Source organism: Alosa sapidissima, chromosome 8, assembly GCF_018492685.1.
Source record: "Alosa sapidissima isolate fAloSap1 chromosome 8, fAloSap1.pri, whole genome shotgun sequence".
Lineage (NCBI taxonomy): Eukaryota > Metazoa > Chordata > Actinopteri > Clupeiformes > Clupeidae > Alosa > Alosa sapidissima.
This window is the reverse complement of record NC_055964.1, coordinates 5,285,839-5,310,284: the sequence shown is the minus strand read 5'-3', so window position 1 is coordinate 5,310,284 and position 24,446 is coordinate 5,285,839. Positions and strand designations below refer to the sequence as shown.

Here is a 24,446-nt window from a genome sequence, read left to right as displayed (position 1 = left end):
TGTTTCGCCGTTTTTGTGACAGCCTGGTAAACTGGTCACTCCGTGACCTGAAAGCAAATGCTTCAACTGAAAATGAAAGGACTGCTGAAAATGAGTCTCCTCAGTCTTTTCCGCAAAAAACACAAGCTTCGAGCAGCTCGTCTCACTTTAGCTCTGCCAGTCAGGATGGCCGAGCGGTCTAAGGCGCCAGACTCAAGGCGAAGGGCCTTCCTCAGGCAAGGGATTTCTGGTCTCCGAATGGAGGCGTGGGTTCGAATCCCACTTCTGACATAGGCTTTTACTTGAAGTGGCAATGGACAGACCCATCGCAGGGAAATGGTTGTGCGAGAAAAGACGTCAAAATGGACACCGTTGAGGCTGACTGGCTATTTTCCAACACCAAGTCCTCCATGGAAGATTAGCTGATTTTACTCAACGGAACACAATGAAATCTGCTCTTTTACTACAGACCTGACTATTTTTGCTACCACCCAAAATTTTGGCACAAGGTTTAATTGCATTCAGTTGAGAGCGGTGCCTTTGCCACTCCAGAGAGTGAAGACAGTCAGACAGGTAAAAGAAATGCTTGAGTTCAGCAGTGTTGAGGGCGTTTCAGCCGCAGTGTGATACAAAATAAGCAACAGTCTGGTCCACCTCCCTGTGCAGGGGGTATAGCTCAGTGGTAGAGCATTTGACTGCAGATCAAGAGGTCCCAGGTTCAAATCGTGGTGCCCCCTCAAACATGCACGCAAGCTGGCGTGCTTAAGTGCGTTTGCCTAACTGTTTTGCCGTTTTTGTGTCAGCCTGGTAAACTGGTCACTCCGTGACCTGAAAGCAAATGCTTCAACTGAAAATGAAAGGACTGCTGAAAATGTTTCTCCTCAGTCTTTTCCGCAAAAAACACAAGCTTCGAGCAGCTCGTCTCACTTTAGCTCTGCCAGTCAGGATGGCCGAGCGGTCTAAGGCGCCAGACTCAAGGCGACGTGCCTTCCTCAGGCAAGGGATTTCTGGTCTCCGAATGGAGGCGTGGGTTCGAATCCCACTTCTGACATAGGCTTTTATTTGAAGTGGCAATGGACAGACCCATCGCAGGGAAGTGGTTGTGCGAGAAAAGACGTCAAAATGGACACCGGTGAGGCTGACTGGACCCCAACACCAAGTCCTCCATGGAAGATTAGCTGATTTTACTCAAAGGAACAAAATGAAATCTGCTCTTTTACTACAGACCTGACTATTTTTGCTACCACCCAAAATTCTGGCACAAGGTGTAATTGCATTCAGTTGAGAGCGTTGCCTTTGCCACTCCAGAGAGTGAAGACAGTCAGACAGGTAAAAGAAATGCTTGAGTTCAGCAGTGTTGAGGGCGTTTCAGCCGCAGTGTGATACAAAATAAGCAACAGTCTGGTCCACCTTTCTGTGCAGGGGGTATAGCTCAGTGGTAGATCATTTGACTGCAGATCAAGAGGTCCCAGGTTCAAATCCTGGTGCCCCCTCAAACATGCACGCAAGCTGGCGTGCGCAAATGCGTTTGCCGTTTTTGTGTCAGCCTGGTAAACTGGTCACTCCGTGACCTGAAAGCAAATGCTTCAACTGAAAATGAAAGGACTGCTGAAAATGTGTCTCCTCAGTCTCCTCCGCAAAAAACACAAGCTTCGAGCAGCTCGTCTCACTTTAGCTCTGCCAGTCAGGATGGCCGAGCGGTCTAAGGCGCCAGACTCAAGGCGAAGTGCCTTCCTCAGACAAGGGATTTCTAGTCTCCTAATGGAGGCGTGGGTTCGAATCCCACTTCTGACATAGGCTTTTATTTGAAGTGGCAATGGACAGACCCATCGCAGGGAAGTGGTTGTGCGAGAAAAGACGTCAAAATGGTCACCGGTGAGACTGACTGGCTATTTTCCAACACCAAGTCCTCCATGGAAGATTAGCTGATTTTACTCAACGGAACACAATGAAATCTCTTTTACTACAGACCTGACTATTTTTGCTACCACCCAAAATTCTGGCACAAGTTGTAATTGCATTCAGTTGAGAGCGGTGCCTTTGCCACTCCAGAAAGTGAAGACAGTCAGACAGGTAAAAGAAATGCTTGAGTTCAGCAGTGTTGAGGGCGTTTCAGCCGCAGTGTGATACAAAATAAGCAACAATCTGGTCCACCTCGCTGTGCAGGGGGTATTGCTCAGTGGTAGAGCATTTGACTGCAGATCAAGAGGTCCCAGGTTCAAATCCTGGTGCCCCCTCAAACATGCACGCAAACTGGCCTGCGCAAATGCGTTTGCCTAACTGCTTTGCCGTTTTTGTGACAGCCTGGTAAACTGGTCACTCCGTGACCTGAAAGCAAATGCTTCAACTGAAAATGAAAGGACTGCTGAAAATGTGTCTCCTCAGTCTCCTCCGCAAAAAACACAAGCTTCGAGCAGCTCGTCTCACTTTAGCTCTGCCAGTCAGGATGGCCGAGCGGTCTAAGGCGCCAGACTCAAGGCGAAGTGCCTTCCTCAGACAAGGGATTTCTAGTCTCCTAATGGAGGCGTGGGTTCGAATCCCACTTCTGACATAGGCTTTTATTTGAAGTGGCAATGGACAGACCCATCGCAGGGAAGTGGTTGTGCGAGAAAAGACGTCAAAATGGTCACCGGTGAGGCTGACTGGCTATTTTCCAACACCAAGTCCTCCATGGAAGATTAGCTGATTTTACTCAACGGAACACAATGAAATCTCTTTTACTACAGACCTGACTATTTTTGCTACCACCCAAAATTCTGGCACAAGGTGTAATTGCATTCAGTTGAGAGCGGTGCCTTTGCCACTCCAGAAAGTGAAGACAGTCAGACAGGTAAAAGAAATGCTTGAGTTCAGCAGTGTTGAGGGCGTTTCAGCCGCAGTGTGATACAAAATAAGCAACAGTCTGGTCCACCTCGCTGTGCAGGGGGTATAGCTCAGTGGTAGAGCATTTGACTGCAGATCAAGAGGTCCCAGGTTCAAATCCTGGTGCCCCCTCAAACATGCACGCAAGCTGGCGTGTGCAAATGCGTTTGCCGTTTTTGTGTCAGCCTGGTAAACTGGTCACTCCGTGACCTGAAAGCAAATGCTTCAACTGAAAATGAAAGGACTGCTGAAAATGTGTCTCCTCAGTCTCCTCCGTAAAAAACACAAGCTTCGAGCAGCTCGTCTCACTTTAGCTCTGCCAGTCAGGATGGCCGAGCGGTCTAAGGCGCCAGACTCAAGGCGAAGTGCCTTCCCCAGGCAAGGGATTTCTGGTCTCCGAATGGAGGCGTGGGTTTGAATCCCACTTCTGACATAGGCTTTTATTTGAAGTGGCAATGGACAGACCCATCGCAGGGAAGTGGTTGTGCGAGAAAAGACGTCAAAATGGACACCGGTGAGGCTGACTGGCTATTTTCCAACACCAAGTCCTCCATGGAAGATTAGCTGATTTTACTCAACGGAACACAATGAAATCTCTTTTACTACAGACCTGACTATTTTTGCTACCACCCAAAATTCTGGCACAAGGTGTAATTGCATTCAGTTGAGAGCGTTGCCTTTGCCACTCCAGAGAGTGAAGACAGTCAGACAGGTAAAAGAAATGCTTGAGTTCAGCAGTGTTGAGGGCGTTTCAGCCGCAGTGTGATACAAAATAAGCAACAGTCTGGTCCACCTTTCTGTGCAGGGGGTATAGCTCAGTGGTAGAGCATTTGACTGCAGATCAAGAGGTCCCAGGTTCAAATCCTGGTGCCCCCTCAAACATGCACGCAAGCTGGCGTGCTTAAGTGCGTTTGCCTAACTGTTTTGCCGTTTTTGTGTCAGCCTGGTAAACTGGTCACTCCGTGACCTGAAAGCAAATGCTTCAACTGAAAATGAAAGGACTGCTGAAAATGTGTCTCCTCAGTCTCCTCCGCAAAAAACACAAGCTTCAAGCAGCTCGTCTCACTTTAGCTCTGCCAGTCAGGATGGCCGAGCGGTCTAAGGCGCCAGACTCAAGGCGAAGTGCCTTCCCCAGGCAAGGGATTTCTGGTCTCCGAATGGAGGCGTGGGTTCGAATCCCACTTCTGACATAGGCTTTTATTTGAAGTGGCAATGGACAGACCCATCGCAGGGAAGTGGTTGTGCGAGAAAAGACGTCAAAATGGACACCGGTGAGGCTGACTGGACCCCAACACCAAGTCCTCCATGGAAGATTAGCTGATTTTACTCAACGGAACACAATGAAATCTGCTCTTTTACTACTGACCTGACTATTTTTGCTACCACCCAAAATTCTGGCACAAGGTTAAATTGCATTCAGTTGAGAGCGGTGCCTTTGCCACTCCAGAGAGTGAAGACAGTCAGACAGGTAAAAGAAATGCTTGAGTTCAGCAGTGTTGAGGGCGTTTCAGCCGCAGTGTGATACAAAATAAGCAACAGTCTGGTCCACCTCCCTGTGCAGGGGGTATAGCTCAGTGGTAGAGCATTTGACTGCAGATCAAGAGGTCCCAGGTTCAAATCCTGGTGCCCCCTCAAACATGCACGCAAGCTGGCGTGCTTAAGTGCGTTTGCCTAACTGTTTTGCCGTTTTTGTGTCAGCCTGGTAAACTGGTCACTCCGTGACCTGAAAGCAAATGCTTCAACTGAAAATGAAAGGACTGCTGAAAATGTTTCTCCTCAGTCTTTTCCGCAAAAAACACAAGCTTCGAGCAGCTCGTCTCACTTTAGCTCTGCCAGTCAGGATGGCCGAGCGGTCTAAGGCGCCAGACTCAAGGCGACGTGCCTTCCTCAGGCAAGGGATTTCTGGTCTCCGAATGGAGGCGTGGGTTCGAATCCCACTTCTGACATAGGCTTTTATTTGAAGTGGCAATGGACAGACCCATCGCAGGGAAGTGGTTGTGCGAGAAAAGACGTCAAAATGGACACCGGTGAGGCTGACTGGACCCCAACACCAAGTCCTCCATGGAAGATTAGCTGATTTTACTCAAAGGAACAAAATGAAATCTGCTCTTTTACTACAGACCTGACTATTTTTGCTACCACCCAAAATTCTGGCACAAGGTGTAATTGCATTCAGTTGAGAGCGTTGCCTTTGCCACTCCAGAGAGTGAAGACAGTCAGACAGGTAAAAGAAATGCTTGAGTTCAGCAGTGTTGAGGGCGTTTCAGCCGCAGTGTGATACAAAATAAGCAACAGTCTGGTCCACCTTTCTGTGCAGGGGGTATAGCTCAGTGGTAGAGCATTTGACTGCAGATCAAGAGGTCCCAGGTTCAAATCCTGGTGCCCCCTCAAACATGCACGCAAGCTGGCGTGCTTAAGTGCGTTTGCCTAACTGTTTTGCCGTTTTTGTGTCAGCCTGGTAAACTGGTCACTCCGTGACCTGAAAGCAAATGCTTCAACTGAAAATGAAAGGACTGCTGAAAATGTGTCTCCTCAGTCTCCTCCGCAAAAAACACAAGCTTCAAGCAGCTCGTCTCACTTTAGCTCTGCCAGTCAGGATGGCCGAGCGGTCTAAGGCGCCAGACTCAAGGCGAAGTGCCTTCCCCAGGCAAGGGATTTCTGGTCTCCGAATGGAGGCGTGGGTTCGAATCCCACTTCTGACATAGGCTTTTATTTGAAGTGGCAATGGACAGACCCATCGCAGGGAAGTGGTTGTGCGAGAAAAGACGTCAAAATGGACACCGGTGAGGCTGACTGGACCCCAACACCAAGTCCTCCATGGAAGATTAGCTGATTTTACTCAACGGAACACAATGAAATCTGCTCTTTTACTACTGACCTGACTATTTTTGCTACCACCCAAAATTCTGGCACAAGGTTAAATTGCATTCAGTTGAGAGCGGTGCCTTTGCCACTCCAGAGAGTGAAGACAGTCAGACAGGTAAAAGAAATGCTTGAGTTCAGCAGTGTTGAGGGCGTTTCAGCCGCAGTGTGATACAAAATAAGCAACAGTCTGGTCCACCTCCCTGTGCAGGGGGTATAGCTCAGTGGTAGAGCATTTGACTGCAGATCAAGAGGTCCCAGGTTCAAATCCTGGTGCCCCCTCAAACATGCACGCAAGCTGGCGTGCTTAAGTGCGTTTGCCTAACTGTTTTGCCGTTTTTGTGTCAGCCTGGTAAACTGGTCACTCCGTGACCTGAAAGCAAATGCTTCAACTGAAAATGAAAGGACTGCTGAAAATGTTTCTCCTCAGTCTTTTCCGCAAAAAACACAAGCTTCGAGCAGCTCGTCTCACTTTAGCTCTGCCAGTCAGGATGGCCGAGCGGTCTAAGGCGCCAGACTCAAGGCGACGTGCCTTCCTCAGGCAAGGGATTTCTGGTCTCCGAATGGAGGCGTGGGTTCGAATCCCACTTCTGACATAGGCTTTTATTTGAAGTGGCAATGGACAGACCCATCGCAGGGAAGTGGTTGTGCGAGAAAAGACGTCAAAATGGACACCGGTGAGGCTGACTGGACCCCAACACCAAGTCCTCCATGGAAGATTAGCTGATTTTACTCAAAGGAACAAAATGAAATCTGCTCTTTTACTACAGACCTGACTATTTTTGCTACCACCCAAAATTCTGGCACAAGGTGTAATTGCATTCAGTTGAGAGCGTTGCCTTTGCCACTCCAGAGAGTGAAGACAGTCAGACAGGTAAAAGAAATGCTTGAGTTCAGCAGTGTTGAGGGCGTTTCAGCCGCAGTGTGATACAAAATAAGCAACAGTCTGGTCCACCTTTCTGTACAGGGGGTATAGCTCAGTGGTAGAGCATTTGACTGCAGATCAAGAGGTCCCAGGTTCAAATCCTGGTGCCCCCTCAAACATGCACGCAAGCTGGCGTGCGCAAATGCGTTTGCCGTTTTTGTGTCAGCCTGGTAAACTGGTCACTCCGTGACCTGAAAGCAAATGCTTCAACTGAAAATGAAAGGACTGCTGAAAATGTGTCTCCTCAGTCTCCTCCGCAAAAAACACAAGCTTCGAGCAGCTCGTCTCACTTTAGCTCTGCCAGTCAGGATGGCCGAGCGGTCTAAGGCGCCAGACTCAAGGCGAAGTGCCTTCCTCAGACAAGGGATTTCTAGTCTCCTAATGGAGGCGTGGGTTCGAATCCCACTTCTGACATAGGCTTTTATTTGAAGTGGCAATGGACAGACCCATCGCAGGGAAGTGGTTGTGCGAGAAAAGACGTCAAAATGGTCACCGGTGAGACTGACTGGCTATTTTCCAACACCAAGTCCTCCATGGAAGATTAGCTGATTTTACTCAACGGAACACAATGAAATCTCTTTTACTACAGACCTGACTATTTTTGCTACCACCCAAAATTCTGGCACAAGGTGTAATTGCATTCAGTTGAGAGCGTTGCCTTTGCCACTCCAGAGAGTGAAGACAGTCAGACAGGTAAAAGAAATGCTTGAGTTCAGCAGTGTTGAGGGCGTTTCAGCCGCAGTGTGATACAAAATAAGCAACAGTCTGGTCCACCTTTCTGTGCAGGGGGTATAGCTCAGTGGTAGAGCATTTGACTGCAGATCAAGAGGTCCCAGGTTCAAATCCTGGTGCCCCCTCAAACATGCACGCAAGCTGGCGTGCTTAAGTGCGTTTGCCTAACTGTTTTGCCGTTTTTGTGTCAGCCTGGTAAACTGGTCACTCCGTGACCTGAAAGCAAATGCTTCAACTGAAAATGAAAGGACTGCTGAAAATGTGTCTCCTCAGTCTCCTCCGCAAAAAACACAAGCTTCAAGCAGCTCGTCTCACTTTAGCTCTGCCAGTCAGGATGGCCGAGCGGTCTAAGGCGCCAGACTCAAGGCGAAGTGCCTTCCCCAGGCAAGGGATTTCTGGTCTCCGAATGGAGGCGTGGGTTCGAATCCCACTTCTGACATAGGCTTTTATTTGAAGTGGCAATGGACAGACCCATCGCAGGGAAGTGGTTGTGCGAGAAAAGACGTCAAAATGGACACCGGTGAGGCTGACTGGACCCCAACACCAAGTCCTCCATGGAAGATTAGCTGATTTTACTCAACGGAACACAATGAAATCTGCTCTTTTACTACTGACCTGACTATTTTTGCTACCACCCAAAATTCTGGCACAAGGTTAAATTGCATTCAGTTGAGAGCGGTGCCTTTGCCACTCCAGAGAGTGAAGACAGTCAGACAGGTAAAAGAAATGCTTGAGTTCAGCAGTGTTGAGGGCGTTTCAGCCGCAGTGTGATACAAAATAAGCAACAGTCTGGTCCACCTTGCTGTGCAGGGGGTATAGCTCAGTGGTAGAGCATTTGACTGCAGATCAAGAGGTCCCAGGTTCAAATCCTGGTGCCCCCTCAAACATGCACGCAAGCTGGCGTGCTTAAGTGCGTTTGCCTAACTGTTTTGCCGTTTTTGTGTCAGCCTGGTAAACTGGTCACTCCGTGACCTGAAAGCAAATGCTTCAACTGAAAATGAAAGGACTGCTGAAAATGTGTCTCCTCAGTCTTTTCCGCAAAAAACACAAGCTTCGAGCAGCTCGTCTCACTTTAGCTCTGCCAGTCAGGATGGCCGAGCGGTCTAAGGCGCCAGACTCAAGGCGAAGTGCCTTCCTCAGGCAAGGGATTTCTGGTCTCCGAATGGAGGCTTGGGTTCGAATCCCACTTCTGACATAGGCTTTTATTTGAAGTGGCAATGGAGAGACCCATCGCAGGGAAGTGGTTGTGCGAGAAAAGACGTCAAAATGGACACCGGTGAGGCTGACTGGCTATTTTCCAACACCAAGTCCTCCATGGAAGATTAGCTGATTTTACTCAACAGAACACAATGAAATCTGCTCTTTTACTACAGACCTGACTATTTTTGCTACCACCCAAAATTTTGGCACAAGGTTTAATTGCATTCAGTTGAGAGCGGTGCCTTTGCCACTCCAGAGAGTGAAGACAGTCAGACAGGTAAAAGAAATGCTTGAGTTCAGCAGTGTTGAGGGCGTTTCAGCCGCAGTGTGATACAAAATAAGCAACAGTCTGGTCCACCTCCCTGTGCAGGGGGTATAGCTCAGTGGTAGAGCATTTGACTGCAGATCAAGAGGTCCCAGGTTCAAATCCTGGTGCCCCCTCAAACATGCACGCAAGCTGGCGTGCTTAAGTGCGTTTGCCTAACTGTTTTGCCGTTTTTGTGTCAGCCTGGTAAACTGGTCACTCCGTGACCTGAAAGCAAATGCTTCAACTGAAAATGAAAGGACTGCTGAAAATGTGTCTCCTCAGTCTCCTCCGCAAAAAACACAAGCTTCAAGCAGCTCGTCTCACTTTAGCTCTGCCAGTCAGGATGGCCGAGCGGTCTAAGGCGCCAGACTCAAGGCGAAGTGCCTTCCCCAGGCAAGGGATTTCTGGTCTCCGAATGGAGGCGTGGGTTCGAATCCCACTTCTGACATAGGCTTTTATTTGAAGTGGCAATGGACAGACCCATCGCAGGGAAGTGGTTGTGCGAGAAAAGACGTCAAAATGGACACCGGTGAGGCTGACTGGACCCCAACACCAAGTCCTCCATGGAAGATTAGCTGATTTTACTCAACGGAACACAATGAAATCTGCTCTTTTACTACTGACCTGACTATTTTTGCTACCACCCAAAATTCTGGCACAAGGTTAAATTGCATTCAGTTGAGAGCGGTGCCTTTGCCACTCCAGAGAGTGAAGACAGTCAGACAGGTAAAAGAAATGCTTGAGTTCAGCAGTGTTGAGGGCGTTTCAGCCGCAGTGTGATACAAAATAAGCAACAGTCTGGTCCACCTTGCTGTGCAGGGGGTATAGCTCAGTGGTAGAGCATTTGACTGCAGATCAAGAGGTCCCAGGTTCAAATCCTGGTGCCCCCTCAAACATGCACGCAAGCTGGCGTGCTTAAGTGCGTTTGCCTAACTGTTTTGCCGTTTTTGTGTCAGCCTGGTAAACTGGTCACTCCGTGACCTGAAAGCAAATGCTTCAACTGAAAATGAAAGGACTGCTGAAAATGTGTCTCCTCAGTCTTTTCCGCAAAAAACACAAGCTTCGAGCAGCTCGTCTCACTTTAGCTCTGCCAGTCAGGATGGCCGAGCGGTCTAAGGCGCCAGACTCAAGGCGAAGTGCCTTCCTCAGGCAAGGGATTTCTGGTCTCCGAATGGAGGCTTGGGTTCGAATCCCACTTCTGACATAGGCTTTTATTTGAAGTGGCAATGGAGAGACCCATCGCAGGGAAGTGGTTGTGCGAGAAAAGACGTCAAAATGGACACCGGTGAGGCTGACTGGCTATTTTCCAACACCAAGTCCTCCATGGAAGATTAGCTGATTTTACTCAACAGAACACAATGAAATCTGCTCTTTTACTACAGACCTGACTATTTTTGCTACCACCCAAAATTTTGGCACAAGGTTTAATTGCATTCAGTTGAGAGCGGTGCCTTTGCCACTCCAGAGAGTGAAGACAGTCAGACAGGTAAAAGAAATGCTTGAGTTCAGCAGTGTTGAGGGCGTTTCAGCCGCAGTGTGATACAAAATAAGCAACAGTCTGGTCCACCTCCCTGTGCAGGGGGTATAGCTCAGTGGTAGAGCATTTGACTGCAGATCAAGAGGTCCCAGGTTCAAATCCTGGTGCCCCCTCAAACATGCACGCAAGCTGGCGTGCTTAAGTGCGTTTGCCTAACTGTTTTGCCGTTTTTGTGTCAGCCTGGTAAACTGGTCACTCCGTGACCTGAAAGCAAATGCTTCAACTGAAAATGAAAGGACTGCTGAAAATGTGTCTCCTCAGTCTCCTCCGCAAAAAACACAAGCTTCGAGCAGCTCGTCTCACTTTAGCTCTGCCAGTCAGGATGGCCGAGCGGTCTAAGGCGCCAGACTCAAGGCGAAGTGCCTTCCTCAGACAAGGGATTTCTAGTCTCCTAATGGAGGCGTGGGTTCGAATCCCACTTCTGACATAGGCTTTTATTTGAAGTGGCAATGGACAGACCCATCGCAGGGAAGTGGTTGTGCGAGAAAAGACGTCAAAATGGTCACCGGTGAGACTGACTGGCTATTTTCCAACACCAAGTCCTCCATGGAAGATTAGCTGATTTTACTCAACGGAACACAATGAAATCTCTTTTACTACAGACCTGACTATTTTTGCTACCACCCAAAATTCTGGCACAAGGTGTAATTGCATTCAGTTGAGAGCGGTGCCTTTGCCACTCCAGAAAGTGAAGACAGTCAGACAGGTAAAAGAAATGCTTGAGTTCAGCAGTGTTGAGGGCGTTTCAGCCGCAGTGTGATACAAAATAAGCAACAGTCTGGTCCACCTCGCTGTGCAGGGGGTATAGCTCAGTGGTAGAGCATTTGACTGCAGATCAAGAGGTCCCAGGTTCAAATCCTGGTGCCCCCTCAAACATGCACGCAAGCTGGCGTGTGCAAATGCGTTTGCCGTTTTTGTGTCAGCCTGGTAAACTGGTCACTCCGTGACCTGAAAGCAAATGCTTCAACTGAAAATGAAAGGACTGCTGAAAATGTGTCTCCTCAGTCTCCTCCGTAAAAAACACAAGCTTCGAGCAGCTCGTCTCACTTTAGCTCTGCCAGTCAGGATGGCCGAGCGGTCTAAGGCGCCAGACTCAAGGCGAAGTGCCTTCCCAGGCAAGGGATTTCTGGTCTCCGAATGGAGGCGTGGGTTCGAATCCCACTTCTGACATAGGCTTTTATTTGAAGTGGCAATGGACAGACCCATCGCAGGGAAGTGGTTGTGCGAGAAAAGACGTCAAAATGGACACCGGTGAGGCTGACTGGCTATTTTCCAACACCAAGTCCTCCATGGAAGATTAGCTGATTTTACTCAACGGAACACAATGCAATCTCTTTTACTACAGACCTGACTATTTTTGCTACCACCCAAAATTCTGGCACAAGGTGTAATTGCATTCAGTTTAGAGCGTTGCCTTTGCCACTCCAGAGAGTGAAGACAGTCAGACAGGTAAAAGAAATGCTTGAGTTCAGCAGTGTTGAGGGCGTTTCAGCCGCAGTGTGATACAAAATAAGCAACAGTCTGGTCCACCTTTCTGTGCAGGGGGTATAGCTCAGTGGTAGAGCATTTGACTGCAGATCAAGAGGTCCCAGGTTCAAATCCTGGTGCCCCCTCAAACATGCACGCAAGCTGGCGTGCTTAAGTGCGTTTGCCTAACTGTTTTGCCGTTTTTGTGTCAGCCTGGTAAACTGGTCACTCCGTGACCTGAAAGCAAATGCTTCAACTGAAAATGAAAGGACTGCTGAAAATGTGTCTCCTCAGTCTCCTCCGCAAAAAACACAAGCTTCAAGCAGCTCGTCTCACTTTAGCTCTGCCAGTCAGGATGGCCGAGCGGTCTAAGGCGCCAGACTCAAGGCGAAGTGCCTTCCCCAGGCAAGGGATTTCTGGTCTCCGAATGGAGGCGTGGGTTCGAATCCCACTTCTGACATAGGCTTTTATTTGAAGTGGCAATGGACAGACCCATCGCAGGGAAGTGGTTGTGCGAGAAAAGACGTCAAAATGGACACCGGTGAGGCTGACTGGACCCCAACACCAAGTCCTCCATGGAAGATTAGCTGATTTTACTCAACGGAACACAATGAAATCTGCTCTTTTACTACTGACCTGACTATTTTTGCTACCACCCAAAATTCTGGCACAAGGTTAAATTGCATTCAGTTGAGAGCGGTGCCTTTGCCACTCCAGAGAGTGAAGACAGTCAGACAGGTAAAAGAAATGCATGAGTTCAGCAGTGTTGAGGGCGTTTCAGCCGCAGTGTGATACAAAATAAGCAACAGTCTGGTCCACCTTCCTGTGCAGGGGGTATAGCTCAGTGGTAGAGCATTTGACTGCAGATCAAGAGGTCCCAGGTTCAAATCCTGGTGCCCCCTCAAACATGCACGCAAGCTGGCGTGCTTAAGTGCGTTTGCCTAACTGTTTTGCCGTTTTTGTGTCAGCCTGGTAAACTGGTCACTCCGTGACCTGAAAGCAAATGCTTCAACTGAAAATGAAAGGACTGCTGAAAATGTGTCTCCTCAGTCTCCTCCGCAAAAAACACAAGCTTCAAGCAGCTCGTCTCACTTTCTCTCTGCCAGTCAGGATGGCCGAGCGGTCTAAGGCGCCAGACTCAAGGCGAAGTGCCTACCCCAGGCAAGGGATTTCTGGTCTCCGAATGGAGGCGTGGGTTCGAATCCCACTTCTGACATAGGCTTTTATTTGAAGTGGCAATGGACAGACCCATCGCAGGGAAGTGGTTGTGCGAGAAAAGACGTCAAAATGGACACCGGTGAGGCTGACTGGACCCCAACACCAAGTCCTCCATGGAAGATTAGCTGATTTTACTCAACGGAACACAATGAAATCTGCTCTTTTACTACTGACCTGACTATTTTTGCTACCACCCAAAATTCTGGCACAAGGTTAAATTGCATTCAGTTGAGAGCGGTGCCTTTGCCACTCCAGAGAGTGAAGACAGTCAGACAGGTAAAAGAAATGCATGAGTTCAGCAGTGTTGAGGGCGTTTCAGCCGCAGTGTGATACAAAATAAGCAACAGTCTGGTCCACCTTGCTGTGCAGGGGGTATAGCTCAGTGGTAGAGCATTTGACTGCAGATCAAGAGGTCCCAGGTTCAAATCCTGGTGCCCCCTCAAACATGCACGCAAGCTGGCGTGCTTAAGTGCGTTTGCCTAACTGTTTTGCCGTTTTTGTGTCAGCCTGGTAAACTGGTCACTCCGTGACCTGAAAGCAAATGCTTCAACTGAAAATGAAAGGACTGCTGAAAATGTGTCTCCTCAGTCTTTTCCGCAAAAAACACAAGCTTCGAGCAGCTCGTCTCACTTTAGCTCTGCCAGTCAGGATGGCCGAGCGGTCTAAGGCGCCAGACTCAAGGCGAAGTGCCTTCCCCAGGCAAGGGATTTCTGGTCTCCGAATGGAGGCGTGGGTTCGAATCCCACTTCTGACATAGGCTTTTATTTGAAGTGGCAATGGACAGACCCATCGCAGGGAAGTGGTTGTGCGAGAAAAGACGTAAAAATGGACACCGGTGAGGCTGACTGGACCCCAACACCAAGTCCTCCATGGAAGATTAGCTGATTTTACTCAACGGAACACAATGAAATCTGCTCTTTTACTACTGACCTGACTATTTTTGCTACCACCCAAAATTCTGGCACAAGGTTAAATTGCATTCAGTTGAGAGCGGTGCCTTTGCCACTCCAGAGAGTGAAGACAGTCAGACAGGTAAAAGAAATGCATGAGTTCAGCAGTGTTGAGGGCGTTTCAGCCGCAGTGTGATACAAAATAAGCAACAGTCTGGTCCACCTTGCTGTGCAGGGGGTATAGCTCAGTGGTAGAGCATTTGACTGCAGATCAAGAGGTCCCAGGTTCAAATCCTGGTGCCCCCTCAAACATGCACGCAAGCTGGCGTGCTTAAGTGCGTTTGCCTAACTGTTTTGCCGTTTTTGTGTCAGCCTGGTAAACTGGTCACTCCGTGACCTGAAAGCAAATGCTTCAACTGAAAATGAAAGGACTGCTGAAAATGTGTCTCCTCAGTCTTTTCCGCAAAAAACACAAGCTTCGAGCAGCTCGTCTCACTTTAGCTCTGCCAGTCAGGATGGCCGAGCGGTCTAAGGCGCCAGACTCAAGGCGAAGTGCCTTCCTCAGGCAAGGGATTTCTGGTCTCCGAATGGAGGCTTGTGTTTGAATCCCACTTCTGACATAGGCTTTTATTTGAAGTGGCAATGGACAGACCCATCGCAGGGAAGTGGTTGTGCGAGAAAAGACGTCAAAATGGACACCGGTGAGGCTGACTGGCTATTTTCCAACACCAAGTCCTCCATGGAAGATTAGCTGATTTTACTCAACAGAACACAATGAAATCTGCTCTTTTACTACAGACCTGACTATTTTTGCTACTACCCAAAATTTTGGCACAAGGTTTAATTGCATTCAGTTGAGAGCGGTGCCTTTGCCACTCCAGAGAGTGAAGACAGTCAGACAGGTAAAAGAAATGCTTGAGTTCAGCAGTGTTGAGGGCGTTTCAGCCGCAGTGTGATACAAAATAAGCAACAGTCTGGTCCACCTCCCTGTGCAGGGGGTATAGCTCAGTGGTAGAGCATTTGACTGCAGATCAAGAGGTCCCAGGTTCAAATCCTGGTGCCCCCTCAAACATGCACGCAAGCTGGCGTGCTTAAGTGCGTTTGCCTAACTGTTTTGCCGTTTTTGTGTCAGCCTGGTAAACTGGTCACTCCGTGACCTGAAAGCAAATGCTTCAACTGAAAATGAAAGGACTGCTGAAAATGTTTCTCCTCAGTCTTTTCCGCAATAAACACAAGCTTCGAGCAGCTCGTCTCACTTTAGCTCTGCCAGTCAGGATGGCCGAGCGGTCTAAGGCGCCAGACTCAAGGCGACGTGCCTTCCTCAGGCAAGGGATTTCTGGTCTCCGAATGGAGGCGTGGGTTCGAATCCCACTTCTGACATAGGCTTTTATTTGAAGTGGCAATGGACAGACCCATCGCAGGGAAGTGGTTGTGCGAGAAAAGACGTCAAAATGGACACCGGTGAGGCTGACTGGACCCCAACACCAAGTCCTCCATGGAAGATTAGCTGATTTTACTCAACGGAACACAATGAAATCTGCTCTTTTACTACTGACCTGACTATTTTTGCTACCACCCAAAATTCTGGCACAAGGTTAAATTGCATTCAGTTGAGAGCGGTGCCTTTGCCACTCCAGAGAGTGAAGACAGTCAGACAGGTAAAAGAAATGCATGAGTTCAGCAGTGTTGAGGGCGTTTCAGCCGCAGTGTGATACAAAATAAGCAACAGTCTGGTCCACCTTGCTGTGCAGGGGGTATAGCTCAGTGGTAGAGCATTTGACTGCAGATCAAGAGGTCCCAGGTTCAAATCCTGTTGCCCCCTCAAACATGCACGCAAGCTGGCGTGCTTAAGTGCGTTTGCCTAACTGTTTTGCCGTTTTTGTGTCAGCCTGGTAAACTGGTCACTCCGTGACCTGAAAGCAAATGCTTCAACTGAAAATGAAAGGACTGCTGAAAATGTTTCTCCTCAGTCTTTTCCGCAATAAACACAAGCTTCGAGCAGCTCGTCTCACTTTAGCTCTGCCAGTCAGGATGGCCGAGCGGTCTAAGGCGCCAGACTCAAGGCGACGTGCCTTCCTCAGGCAAGGGATTTCTGGTCTCCGAATGGAGGCGTGGGTTCGAATCCCACTTCTGACATAGGCTTTTATTTGAAGTGGCAATGGACAGACCCATCGCAGGGAAGTGGTTGTGCGAGAAAAGACGTCAAAATGGACACCGGTGAGGCTGACTGGACCCCAACACCAAGTCCTCCATGGAAGATTAGCTGATTTTACTCAAAGGAACAAAATGAAATCTGCTCTTTTACTACAGACCTGACTATTTTTGCTACCACCCAAAATTCTGGCACAAGGTGTAATTGCATTCAGTTGAGAGCGTTGCCTTTGCCACTCCAGAGAGTGAAGACAGTCAGACAGGTAAAAGAAATGCTTGAGTTCAGCAGTGTTGAGGGCGTTTCAGCCGCAGTGTGATACAAAATAAGCAACAGTCTGGTCCACCTTCCTGTGCAGGGGGTATAGCTCAGTGGTAGAGCATTTGACTGCAGATCAAGAGGTCCCAGGTTCAAATCCTGGTGCCCCCTCAAACATGCACGCAAGCTGGCGTGCTTAAGTGCGTTTGCCTAACTGTTTTGCCGTTTTTGTGTCAGCCTGGTAAACTGGTCACTCCGTGACCTGAAAGCAAATGCTTCAACTGAAAATGAAAGGACTGCTGAAAATGTGTCTCCTCAGTCTCCTCCGCAAAAAACACAAGCTTCAAGCAGCTCGTCTCACTTTAGCTCTGCCAGTCAGGATGGCCGAGCGGTCTAAGGCGCCAGACTCAAGGCGAAGTGCCTTCCCCAGGCAAGGGATTTCTGGTCTCCGAATGGAGGCGTGGGTTCGAATCCCACTTCTGACATAGGCTTTTATTTGAAGTGGCAATGGACAGACCCATCGCAGGGAAGTGGTTGTGCGAGAAAAGACGTCAAAATGGACACCGGTGAGGCTGACTGGACCCCAACACCAAGTCCTCCATGGAAGATTAGCTGATTTTACTCAACGGAACACAATGAAATCTGCTCTTTTACTACTGACCTGACTATTTTTGCTACCACCCAAAATTCTGGCACAAGGTTAAATTGCATTCAGTTGAGAGCGGTGCCTTTGCCACTCCAGAGAGTGAAGACAGTCAGACAGGTAAAAGAAATGCATGAGTTCAGCAGTGTTGAGGGCGTTTCAGCCGCAGTGTGATACAAAATAAGCAACAGTCTGGTCCACCTTGCTGTGCAGGGGGTATAGCTCAGTGGTAGAGCATTTGACTGCAGATCAAGAGGTCCCAGGTTCAAATCCTGGTGCCCCCTCAAACATGCACGCAAGCTGGCGTGCTTAAGTGCGTTTGCCTAACTGTTTTGCCGTTTTTGTGTCAGCCTGGTAAACTGGTCACTCCGTGACCTGAAAGCAAATGCTTCAACTGAAAATGAAAGGACTGCTGAAAATGTGTCTCCTCAGTCTTTTCCGCAAAAAACACAAGCTTCGAGCAGCTCGTCTCACTTTAGCTCTGCCAGTCAGGATGGCCGAGCGGTCTAAGGCGCCAGACTCAAGGCGAAGTGCCTTCCTCAGGCAAGGGATTTCTGGTCTCCGAATGGAGGCTTGTGTTCGAATCCCACTTCTGACATAGGCTTTTATTTGAAGTGGCAATGGACAGACCCATCGCAGGGAAGTGGTTGTGCGAGAAAAGACGTCAAAATGGACACCGGTGAGGCTGACTGGCTATTTTCCAACACCAAGTCCTCCATGGAAGATTAGCTGATTTTACTCAACAGAACACAATGAAATCTGCTCTTTTACTACAGACCTGACTATTTTTGCTACCACCCAAAATTTTGGCACAAGGTTTAATTGCATTCAGTTGAGAGCGGTGCCTTTGCCACTCCAGAGAGTGAAGACAGTCAGACAGGTAAAAGAAATGCTTGAGTTCAGCAGTGTTGAGGGCGTTTCAGCCGCAGTGTGATACAAAATAAGCAACAGTCTGGTCCACCTCCCTTTGCAGGGGGTATAGCTCAGTGGTAGAGCATTTTACTGCAGATCAAGAGGTCCCAGGTTCAAATCCTGGTGACCCCTCAAACATGCACGCAAGCTGGCGTGCTTAAGTGCGTTTGCCTAACTGTTTTGCCGTTTTTGTGTCAGCCTGGTAAACTGGTCACTCCGTGACCTGAAAGCAAATGCTTCAACTGAAAATGAAAGGACTGCTGAAAATGTTTCTCCTCAGTCTTTTCCGCAATAAACACAAGCTTCGAGCAGCTCGTCTCACTTTAGCTCTGCCAGTCAGGATGGCCGAGCGGTCTAAGGCGCCAGACTCAAGGCGACGTGCCTTCCTCAGGCAAGGGATTTCTGGTCTCCGAATGGAGGCGTGGGTTCGAATCCCACTTCTGACATAGGCTTTTATTTGAAGTGGCAATGGACAGACCCATCGCAGGGAAGTGGTTGTGCGAGAAAAGACGTCAAAATGGACACCGGTGAGGCTGACTGGACCCCAACACCAAGTCCTCCATGGAAGATTAGCTGATTTTACTCAAAGGAACAAAATGAAATCTGCTCTTTTACTACAGACCTGACTATTTTTGCTACCACCCAAAATTCTGGCACAAGGTGTAATTGCATTCAGTTGAGAGCGTTGCCTTTGCCACTCCAGAGAGTGAAGACAGTCAGACAGGTAAAAGAAATGCTTGAGTTCAGCAGTGTTGAGGGCGTTTCAGCCGCAGTGTGATACAAAATAAGCAACAGTCTGGTCCACCTTTCTGTGCAGGGGGTATAGCTCAGTGGTAGAGCATTTGACTGCAGATCAAGAGGTCCCAGGTTCAAATCGTGGTGCCCCCTCAAACATGCACGCAAACTGGCCTGCGCAAATGCGTTTGCCTAACTGCTTTGCCGTTTTTGTGACAGCCTGGTAAACTGGTCACTCCGTGACCTGAAAGCAAATGCTTCAACTGAAAATGAAAGGACTGCTGAAAATGTGTCTCCTCAGTCTCCTCCGCAAAAAACACAAGCTTCGAGCAGCTCGTCTCACTTTAGCTCTGCCAGTCAGGATGGCCGAGCGGTCTAAGGCGCCAGACTCAAGGCGAAGTGCCTTCCTCAGACAAGGGATTTCTAGTCTCCTAATGGAGGCGTGGGTTCGAATCCCACTTCTGACATAGGCTTTTATTTGAAGTGGCAATGGACAGACCCATCGCAGGGAAGTGGTTGTGCGAGAAAAGACGTCAAAATGGTCACCGGTGAGGCTGACTGGCTATTTTCCAACACCAAGTCCTCCATGGAAGATTAGCTGATTTTACTCAACGGAACACAATGAAATCTCTTTTACTACAGACCTGACTATTTTTGCTACCACCCAAAATTCTGGCACAAGGTGTAATTGCATTCAGTTGAGAGCGGTGCCTTTGCCACTCCAGAAAGTGAAGACAGTCAGACAGGTAAAAGAAATGCTTGAGTTCAGCAGTGTTGAGGGCGTTTCAGCCGCAGTGTGATACAAAATAAGCAACAGTCTGGTCCACCTCGCTGTGCAGGGGGTATAGCTCAGTGGTAGAGCATTTGACTGCAGATCAAGAGGTCCCAGGTTCAAATCCTGGTGCCCCCTCAAACATGCACGCAAGCTGGCGTGTGCAAATGCGTTTGCCGTTTTTGTGTCAGCCTGGTAAACTGGTCACTCCGTGACCTGAAAGCAAATGCTTCAACTGAAAATTAAAGGACTGCTGAAAATGTGTCTCCTCAGTCTCCTCCGTAAAAAACACAAGCTTCGAGCAGCTCGTCTCACTTTAGCTCTGCCAGTCAGGATGGCCGAGCGGTCTAAGGCGCCAGACTCAAGGCGAAGTGCCTTCCCCAGGCAAGGGATTTCTGGTCTCCGAATGGAGGCGTGGGTTTGAATCCCACTTCTGACATAGGCTTTTATTTGAAGTGGCAATGGACAGACCCATCGCAGGGAAGTGGTTGTGCGAGAAAAGACATCAAAATGGACACCGGTGAGGCTGACTGGCTATTTTCCAACACCAAGTCCTCCATGGAAGATTAGCTGATTTTACTCAACGGAACACAATGAAATCTCTTTTACTACAGACCTGACTATTTTTGCTACCACCCAAAATTCTGGCACAAGGTGTAATTGCATTCAGTTGAGAGCGTTGCCTTTGCCACTCCAGAGAGTGAAGACAGTCAGACAGGTAAAAGAAATGCTTGAGTTCAGCAGTGTTGAGGGCGTTTCAGCCGCAGTGTGATACAAAATAAGCAACAGTCTGGTCCACCTTTCTGTGCAGGGGGTATAGCTCAGTGGTAGAGCATTTGACTGCAGATCAAGAGGTCCCAGGTTCAAATCCTGGTGCCCCCTCAAACATGCACGCAAGCTGGCGTGCTTAAGTGCGTTTGCCTAACTGTTTTGCCGTTTTTGTGTCAGCCTGGTAAACTGGTCACTCCGTGACCTGAAAGCAAATGCTTCAACTGAAAATGAAAGGACTGCTGAAAATGTGTCTCCTCAGTCTCCTCCGCAAAAAACACAAGCTTCAAGCAGCTCGTCTCACTTTAGCTCTGCCAGTCAGGATGGCCGAGCGGTCTAAGGCGCCAGACTCAAGGCGAAGTGCCTTCCCCAGGCAAGGGATTTCTGGTCTCCGAATGGAGGCGTGGGTTCGAATCCCACTTCTGACATAGGCTTTTATTTGAAGTGGCAATGGACAGACCCATCGCAGGGAAGTGGTTGTGCGAGAAAAGACGTCAAAATGGACACCGGTGAGGCTGACTGGACCCCAACACCAAGTCCTCCATGGAAGATTAGCTGATTTTACTCAACGGAACACAATGAAATCTGCTCTTTTACTACTGACCTGACTATTTTTGCTACCACCCAAAATTCTGGCACAAGGTTAAATTGCATTCAGTTGAGAGCGGTGCCTTTGCCACTCCAGAGAGTGAAGACAGTCAGACAGGTAAAAGAAATGCTTGAGTTCAGCAGTGTTGAGGGCGTTTCAGCCGCAGTGTGATACAAAATAAGCAACAGTCTGGTCCACCTCCCTGTGCAGGGGGTATAGCTCAGTGGTAGAGCATTTGACTGCAGATCAAGAGGTCCCAGGTTCAAATCCTGGTGCCCCCTCAAACATGCACGCAAGCTGGCGTGCTTAAGTGCGTTTGCCTAACTGTTTTGCCGTTTTTGTGTCAGCCTGGTAAACTGGTCACTCCGTGACCTGAAAGCAAATGCTTCAACTGAAAATGAAAGGACTGCTGAAAATGTTTCTCCTCAGTCTTTTCCGCAATAAACACAAGCTTCGAGCAGCTCGTCTCACTTTAGCTCTGCCAGTCAGGATGGCCGAGCGGTCTAAGGCGCCAGACTCAAGGCGACGTGCCTTCCTCAGGCAAGGGATTTCTGGTCTCCGAATGGAGGCGTGGGTTCGAATCCCACTTCTGACATAGGCTTTTATTTGAAGTGGCAATGGACAGACCCATCGCAGGGAAGTGGTTGTGCGAGAAAAGACGTCAAAATGGACACCGGTGAGGCTGACTGGACCCCAACACCAAGTCCTCCATGGAAGATTAGCTGATTTTACTCAACGGAACACAATGAAATCTGCTCTTTTACTACTGACCTGACTATTTTTGCTACCACCCAAAATTCTGGCACAAGGTTAAATTGCATTCAGTTGAGAGCGGTGCCTTTGCCACTCCAGAGAGTGAAGACAGTCAGACAGGTAAAAGAAATGCATGAGTTCAGCAGTGTTGAGGGCGTTTCAGCCGCAGTGTGATACAAAATAAGCAACAGTCTGGTCCACCTTGCTGTGCAGGGCGTATAGCTCAGTGGTAGAGCATTTGACTGCAGATCAAGAGGTCCCAGGTTCAAATCCTGGTGCCCCCTCAAACATGCACGCAAGCTGGCGTGCTTAAGTGCGTTTGCCTAACTGTTTTGCCGTTTTTGTGTCAGCCTGGTAAACTGGTCACTCCGTGACCTGAAAGCAAATGCTTCAACTGAAAATGAAAGGACTGCTGAAAATGTTTCTCCTCAGTCTTTTCCGCAATAAACACAAGCTTCGAGCAGCTCGTCTCACTTTAGCTCTGCCAGTCAGGATGGCCGAGCGGTCTAAGGCGCCAGACTCAAGGCGACGTGCCTTCCTCAGGCAAGGGATTTCTGGTCTCCGAATGGAGGCGTGGGTTCGAATCCCACTTCTGACATAGGCTTTTATTTGAAGTGGCAATGGACAGACCCATCGCAGGGAAGTGGTTGTGCGAGAAAAGACGTCAAAATGGACACCGGTGAGGCTGACTGGACCCCAACACCAAGTCCTCCATGGAAGATTAGCTGATTTTACTCAAAGGAACAAAATGAAATCTGCTCTTTTACTACAGACCTGACTATTTTTGCTACCACCCAAAATTCTGGCACAAGGTGTAATTGCATTCAGTTGAGAGCGTTGCCTTTGCCACTCCAGAGAGTGAAGACAGTCAGACAGGTAAAAGAAATGCTTGAGTTCAGCAGTGTTGAGGGCGTTTCAGCCGCAGTGTGATACAAAATAAGCAACAGTCTGGTCCACCTTCCTGTGCAGGGGGTATAGCTCAGTGGTAGAGCATTTGACTGCAGATCAAGAGGTCCCAGGTTCAAATCCTGGTGCCCCCTCAAACATGCACGCAAGCTGGCGTGCTTAAGTGCGTTTGCCTAACTGTTTTGCCGTTTTTGTGTCAGCCTGGTAAACTGGTCACTCCGTGACCTGAAAGCAAATGCTTCAACTGAAAATGAAAGGACTGCTGAAAATGTGTCTCCTCAGTCTCCTCCGCAAAAAACACAAGCTTCAAGCAGCTCGTCTCACTTTAGCTCTGCCAGTCAGGATGGCCGAGCGGTCTAAGGCGCCAGACTCAAGGCGAAGTGCCTTCCCCAGGCAAGGGATTTCTGGTCTCCGAATGGAGGCGTGGGTTCGAATCCCACTTCTGACATAGGCTTTTATTTGAAGTGGCAATGGACAGACCCATCGCAGGGAAGTGGTTGTGCGAGAAAAGACGTCAAAATGGACACCGGTGAGGCTGACTGGACCCCAACACCAAGTCCTCCATGGAAGATTAGCTGATTTTACTCAAAGGAACAAAATGAAATCTGCTCTTTTACTACAGACCTGACTATTTTTGCTACCACCCAAAATTCTGGCACAAGGTGTAATTGCATTCAGTTGAGAGCGGTGCCTTTGCCACTCCAGAGAGTGAAGACAGTCAGACAGGTAAAAGAAATGCTTGAGTTCAGCAGTGTTGAGGGCGTTTCAGCCGCAGTGTGATACAAAATAAGCAACAGTCTGGTCCACCTTTCTGTGCAGGGGGTATAGCTCAGTGGTAGAGCATTTGACTGCAGATCAAGAGGTCCCAGGTTCAAATCGTGGTGCCCCCTCAAACATGCACGCAAGCTGGCGTGCTTAAGTGCGTTTGCCTAACTGTTTTGCCGTTTTTGTGTCAGCCTGGTAAACTGGTCACTCCGTGACCTGAAAGCAAATGCTTCAACTGAAAATGAAAGGACTGCTGAAAACGTGTCTCCTCAGTCTTTTCCGCAAAAAACACAAGATTCGAGCAGCTCGTCTCACTTTAGCTCTGCCAGTCAGGATGGCCGAGCGGTCTAAGGCGCCAGACTCAAGGCGAAGTGCCTTCCCCAGGCAAGGGATTTCTGGTCTCCGAATGGAGGCGTGGGTTCGAATCCCACTTCTGACATAGGCTTTTATTTGAAGTGGCAATGGACAGACCCATCGCAGGGAAGTGGTTGTGCGAGAAAAGACGTCAAAATGGACACCGGTGAGGCTGACTGGACCCCAACACCAAGTCCTCCATGGAAGATTAGCTGATTTTACTCAACGGAACACAATGAAATCTGCTCTTTTACTACTGACCTGACTATTTTTGCTACCACCCAAAATTCTGGCACAAGGTTAAATTGCATTCAGTTGAGAGCGGTGCCTTTGCCACTCCAGAGAGTGAAGACAGTCAGACAGGTAAAAGAAATGCATGAGTTCAGCAGTGTTGAGGGCGTTTCAGCCGCAGTGTGATACAAAATAAGCAACAGTCTGGTCCACCTTCCTGTGCAGGGGGTATAGCTCAGTGGTAGAGCATTTGACTGCAGATCAAGAGGTCCCAGGTTCAAATCCTGGTGCCCCCTCAAACATGCACGCAAGCTGGCGTGCTTAAGTGCGTTTGCCTAACTGTTTTGCCGTTTTTGTGTCAGCCTGGTAAACTGGTCACTCCGTGACCTGAAAGCAAATGCTTCAACTGAAAATGAAAGGACTGCTGAAAATGTGTCTCCTCAGTCTCCTCCGCAAAAAACACAAGCTTCAAGCAGCTCGTCTCACTTTAGCTCTGCCAGTCAGGATGGCCGAGCGGTCTAAGGCGCCAGACTCAAGGCGAAGTGCCTTCCCCAGGCAAGGGATTTCTGGTCTCCGAATGGAGGCGTGGGTTCGAATCCCACTTCTGACATAGGCTTTTATTTGAAGTGGCA

The 24,446-nt window shown here is 48.9% G+C and overlaps 46 non-coding genes across 46 annotated transcripts; all 46 read left to right on the top strand.

The window, feature by feature from the left end:
* Positions 1-159: 159 nt before the first annotated feature.
* trnal-caa lies at positions 160-270 on the top strand. Its single transcript has 2 exons — positions 160-197; positions 225-270. It is a non-coding gene; the product is annotated as a tRNA-Leu (tRNA).
* A 649-nt stretch (positions 271-919) lies between these two features.
* trnal-caa lies at positions 920-1,030 on the top strand. Its single transcript has 2 exons — positions 920-957; positions 985-1,030. It is a non-coding gene; the product is annotated as a tRNA-Leu (tRNA).
* Positions 1,031-2,901: 1,871 nt separating this feature from the next.
* Positions 2,902-2,973, top strand: trnac-gca. The gene has a single exon. It is a non-coding gene; the product is annotated as a tRNA-Cys (tRNA).
* Positions 2,974-3,645: 672 nt separating this feature from the next.
* Positions 3,646-3,717, top strand: trnac-gca. Its single transcript has one exon. It is a non-coding gene; the product is annotated as a tRNA-Cys (tRNA).
* Positions 3,718-3,920: 203 nt separating this feature from the next.
* trnal-caa lies at positions 3,921-4,031 on the top strand. The gene is made up of 2 exons: positions 3,921-3,958; positions 3,986-4,031. It is a non-coding gene; the product is annotated as a tRNA-Leu (tRNA).
* A 370-nt stretch (positions 4,032-4,401) lies between these two features.
* Positions 4,402-4,473, top strand: trnac-gca. Its single transcript has one exon. It is a non-coding gene; the product is annotated as a tRNA-Cys (tRNA).
* A 203-nt stretch (positions 4,474-4,676) lies between these two features.
* trnal-caa lies at positions 4,677-4,787 on the top strand. Its single transcript has 2 exons — positions 4,677-4,714; positions 4,742-4,787. It is a non-coding gene; the product is annotated as a tRNA-Leu (tRNA).
* A 370-nt stretch (positions 4,788-5,157) lies between these two features.
* trnac-gca lies at positions 5,158-5,229 on the top strand. Its single transcript has one exon. It is a non-coding gene; the product is annotated as a tRNA-Cys (tRNA).
* Positions 5,230-5,432: 203 nt separating this feature from the next.
* On the top strand, positions 5,433-5,543 carry trnal-caa. Its single transcript has 2 exons — positions 5,433-5,470; positions 5,498-5,543. It is a non-coding gene; the product is annotated as a tRNA-Leu (tRNA).
* A 370-nt stretch (positions 5,544-5,913) lies between these two features.
* Positions 5,914-5,985, top strand: trnac-gca. The gene has a single exon. It is a non-coding gene; the product is annotated as a tRNA-Cys (tRNA).
* Positions 5,986-6,188: 203 nt separating this feature from the next.
* trnal-caa lies at positions 6,189-6,299 on the top strand. Its single transcript has 2 exons — positions 6,189-6,226; positions 6,254-6,299. It is a non-coding gene; the product is annotated as a tRNA-Leu (tRNA).
* Positions 6,300-6,669: 370 nt separating this feature from the next.
* Positions 6,670-6,741, top strand: trnac-gca. The gene has a single exon. It is a non-coding gene; the product is annotated as a tRNA-Cys (tRNA).
* Positions 6,742-7,413: 672 nt separating this feature from the next.
* On the top strand, positions 7,414-7,485 carry trnac-gca. Its single transcript has one exon. It is a non-coding gene; the product is annotated as a tRNA-Cys (tRNA).
* Positions 7,486-7,688: 203 nt separating this feature from the next.
* trnal-caa lies at positions 7,689-7,799 on the top strand. Its single transcript has 2 exons — positions 7,689-7,726; positions 7,754-7,799. It is a non-coding gene; the product is annotated as a tRNA-Leu (tRNA).
* A 370-nt stretch (positions 7,800-8,169) lies between these two features.
* Positions 8,170-8,241, top strand: trnac-gca. Its single transcript has one exon. It is a non-coding gene; the product is annotated as a tRNA-Cys (tRNA).
* A 688-nt stretch (positions 8,242-8,929) lies between these two features.
* Positions 8,930-9,001, top strand: trnac-gca. The gene has a single exon. It is a non-coding gene; the product is annotated as a tRNA-Cys (tRNA).
* Positions 9,002-9,204: 203 nt separating this feature from the next.
* Positions 9,205-9,315, top strand: trnal-caa. Its single transcript has 2 exons — positions 9,205-9,242; positions 9,270-9,315. It is a non-coding gene; the product is annotated as a tRNA-Leu (tRNA).
* Positions 9,316-9,685: 370 nt separating this feature from the next.
* Positions 9,686-9,757, top strand: trnac-gca. Its single transcript has one exon. It is a non-coding gene; the product is annotated as a tRNA-Cys (tRNA).
* Positions 9,758-10,445: 688 nt separating this feature from the next.
* Positions 10,446-10,517, top strand: trnac-gca. Its single transcript has one exon. It is a non-coding gene; the product is annotated as a tRNA-Cys (tRNA).
* Positions 10,518-11,202: 685 nt separating this feature from the next.
* On the top strand, positions 11,203-11,274 carry trnac-gca. The gene has a single exon. It is a non-coding gene; the product is annotated as a tRNA-Cys (tRNA).
* A 190-nt stretch (positions 11,275-11,464) lies between these two features.
* Positions 11,465-11,574, top strand: trnal-caa. Its single transcript has 2 exons — positions 11,465-11,502; positions 11,529-11,574. It is a non-coding gene; the product is annotated as a tRNA-Leu (tRNA).
* Positions 11,575-11,945: 371 nt separating this feature from the next.
* Positions 11,946-12,017, top strand: trnac-gca. Its single transcript has one exon. It is a non-coding gene; the product is annotated as a tRNA-Cys (tRNA).
* Positions 12,018-12,220: 203 nt separating this feature from the next.
* Positions 12,221-12,331, top strand: trnal-caa. Its single transcript has 2 exons — positions 12,221-12,258; positions 12,286-12,331. It is a non-coding gene; the product is annotated as a tRNA-Leu (tRNA).
* Positions 12,332-12,701: 370 nt separating this feature from the next.
* Positions 12,702-12,773, top strand: trnac-gca. Its single transcript has one exon. It is a non-coding gene; the product is annotated as a tRNA-Cys (tRNA).
* A 203-nt stretch (positions 12,774-12,976) lies between these two features.
* On the top strand, positions 12,977-13,087 carry trnal-caa. The gene is made up of 2 exons: positions 12,977-13,014; positions 13,042-13,087. It is a non-coding gene; the product is annotated as a tRNA-Leu (tRNA).
* A 370-nt stretch (positions 13,088-13,457) lies between these two features.
* trnac-gca lies at positions 13,458-13,529 on the top strand. Its single transcript has one exon. It is a non-coding gene; the product is annotated as a tRNA-Cys (tRNA).
* A 203-nt stretch (positions 13,530-13,732) lies between these two features.
* Positions 13,733-13,843, top strand: trnal-caa. The gene is made up of 2 exons: positions 13,733-13,770; positions 13,798-13,843. It is a non-coding gene; the product is annotated as a tRNA-Leu (tRNA).
* Positions 13,844-14,213: 370 nt separating this feature from the next.
* On the top strand, positions 14,214-14,285 carry trnac-gca. The gene has a single exon. It is a non-coding gene; the product is annotated as a tRNA-Cys (tRNA).
* Positions 14,286-14,973: 688 nt separating this feature from the next.
* On the top strand, positions 14,974-15,045 carry trnac-gca. The gene has a single exon. It is a non-coding gene; the product is annotated as a tRNA-Cys (tRNA).
* Positions 15,046-15,248: 203 nt separating this feature from the next.
* trnal-caa lies at positions 15,249-15,359 on the top strand. The gene is made up of 2 exons: positions 15,249-15,286; positions 15,314-15,359. It is a non-coding gene; the product is annotated as a tRNA-Leu (tRNA).
* Positions 15,360-16,004: 645 nt separating this feature from the next.
* Positions 16,005-16,115, top strand: trnal-caa. Its single transcript has 2 exons — positions 16,005-16,042; positions 16,070-16,115. It is a non-coding gene; the product is annotated as a tRNA-Leu (tRNA).
* Positions 16,116-16,485: 370 nt separating this feature from the next.
* Positions 16,486-16,557, top strand: trnac-gca. Its single transcript has one exon. It is a non-coding gene; the product is annotated as a tRNA-Cys (tRNA).
* Positions 16,558-16,760: 203 nt separating this feature from the next.
* On the top strand, positions 16,761-16,871 carry trnal-caa. Its single transcript has 2 exons — positions 16,761-16,798; positions 16,826-16,871. It is a non-coding gene; the product is annotated as a tRNA-Leu (tRNA).
* A 370-nt stretch (positions 16,872-17,241) lies between these two features.
* trnac-gca lies at positions 17,242-17,313 on the top strand. The gene has a single exon. It is a non-coding gene; the product is annotated as a tRNA-Cys (tRNA).
* Positions 17,314-18,276: 963 nt separating this feature from the next.
* Positions 18,277-18,387, top strand: trnal-caa. Its single transcript has 2 exons — positions 18,277-18,314; positions 18,342-18,387. It is a non-coding gene; the product is annotated as a tRNA-Leu (tRNA).
* A 1,127-nt stretch (positions 18,388-19,514) lies between these two features.
* trnac-gca lies at positions 19,515-19,586 on the top strand. Its single transcript has one exon. It is a non-coding gene; the product is annotated as a tRNA-Cys (tRNA).
* Positions 19,587-20,258: 672 nt separating this feature from the next.
* On the top strand, positions 20,259-20,330 carry trnac-gca. The gene has a single exon. It is a non-coding gene; the product is annotated as a tRNA-Cys (tRNA).
* A 203-nt stretch (positions 20,331-20,533) lies between these two features.
* On the top strand, positions 20,534-20,644 carry trnal-caa. Its single transcript has 2 exons — positions 20,534-20,571; positions 20,599-20,644. It is a non-coding gene; the product is annotated as a tRNA-Leu (tRNA).
* A 370-nt stretch (positions 20,645-21,014) lies between these two features.
* Positions 21,015-21,086, top strand: trnac-gca. The gene has a single exon. It is a non-coding gene; the product is annotated as a tRNA-Cys (tRNA).
* Positions 21,087-21,289: 203 nt separating this feature from the next.
* trnal-caa lies at positions 21,290-21,400 on the top strand. Its single transcript has 2 exons — positions 21,290-21,327; positions 21,355-21,400. It is a non-coding gene; the product is annotated as a tRNA-Leu (tRNA).
* A 645-nt stretch (positions 21,401-22,045) lies between these two features.
* On the top strand, positions 22,046-22,156 carry trnal-caa. Its single transcript has 2 exons — positions 22,046-22,083; positions 22,111-22,156. It is a non-coding gene; the product is annotated as a tRNA-Leu (tRNA).
* A 370-nt stretch (positions 22,157-22,526) lies between these two features.
* On the top strand, positions 22,527-22,598 carry trnac-gca. The gene has a single exon. It is a non-coding gene; the product is annotated as a tRNA-Cys (tRNA).
* Positions 22,599-22,801: 203 nt separating this feature from the next.
* On the top strand, positions 22,802-22,912 carry trnal-caa. Its single transcript has 2 exons — positions 22,802-22,839; positions 22,867-22,912. It is a non-coding gene; the product is annotated as a tRNA-Leu (tRNA).
* Positions 22,913-23,557: 645 nt separating this feature from the next.
* trnal-caa lies at positions 23,558-23,668 on the top strand. The gene is made up of 2 exons: positions 23,558-23,595; positions 23,623-23,668. It is a non-coding gene; the product is annotated as a tRNA-Leu (tRNA).
* Positions 23,669-24,038: 370 nt separating this feature from the next.
* On the top strand, positions 24,039-24,110 carry trnac-gca. The gene has a single exon. It is a non-coding gene; the product is annotated as a tRNA-Cys (tRNA).
* Positions 24,111-24,313: 203 nt separating this feature from the next.
* On the top strand, positions 24,314-24,424 carry trnal-caa. Its single transcript has 2 exons — positions 24,314-24,351; positions 24,379-24,424. It is a non-coding gene; the product is annotated as a tRNA-Leu (tRNA).
* Positions 24,425-24,446: the final 22 nt, after the last annotated feature.